We start from the raw sequence: 532 nt of genomic DNA on the forward strand, positions 1-532 counted from the left end.
CTTGCACCAGATCTCTGGGTGGATGGTTAGCCTTAGGGCAGTGTGTGTGCCAAAACTCCAGCCCAGGATTGTACCTGTATGTGTTCTCCTGGAGCTCAAGTCAGAAGTAGTTTGGCTTCAGAAAGAATCCACAGGGCATGTCCCCCAGCACAGTACATGACTGGAAGTGCTTCCTGGGTGAGAGGGCCCTGGACCCAAGGTGGGCAGAAGAGCCTTAGGGACCTAGAGTTCAGATTATGAGTTTCACAGCCATTAAGAAGGTGATGATGTGAAGAGTATCTTATCCTCCAGCTGATGGATGGGCTAAGGCCATGAGGACACATGGAACTTAGAAACAGGGACTAAATGGTGCTAGGAAGATGCCCAGGGACACAATGGGTGTGGAATTCTGTGTCTGAAAAGGTTCTAGATTCTGTTTCGAGTGGAATAGCTGAGGACCATTCCCAAGGCCAGGCCTGCCTAGTGGCTGCAATGGCCCTATTTCTGAATCACAATGTCAGGCTAGTGACCTAATCATTTTAGGTCTATAGGG

This window comes from Bison bison, unplaced genomic scaffold (genome assembly GCF_000754665.1).
Source record: "Bison bison bison isolate TAMUID 2011002044 unplaced genomic scaffold, Bison_UMD1.0 scf7180017864366, whole genome shotgun sequence".
Classification (NCBI taxonomy): Eukaryota; Metazoa; Chordata; class Mammalia; order Artiodactyla; family Bovidae; genus Bison; species Bison bison.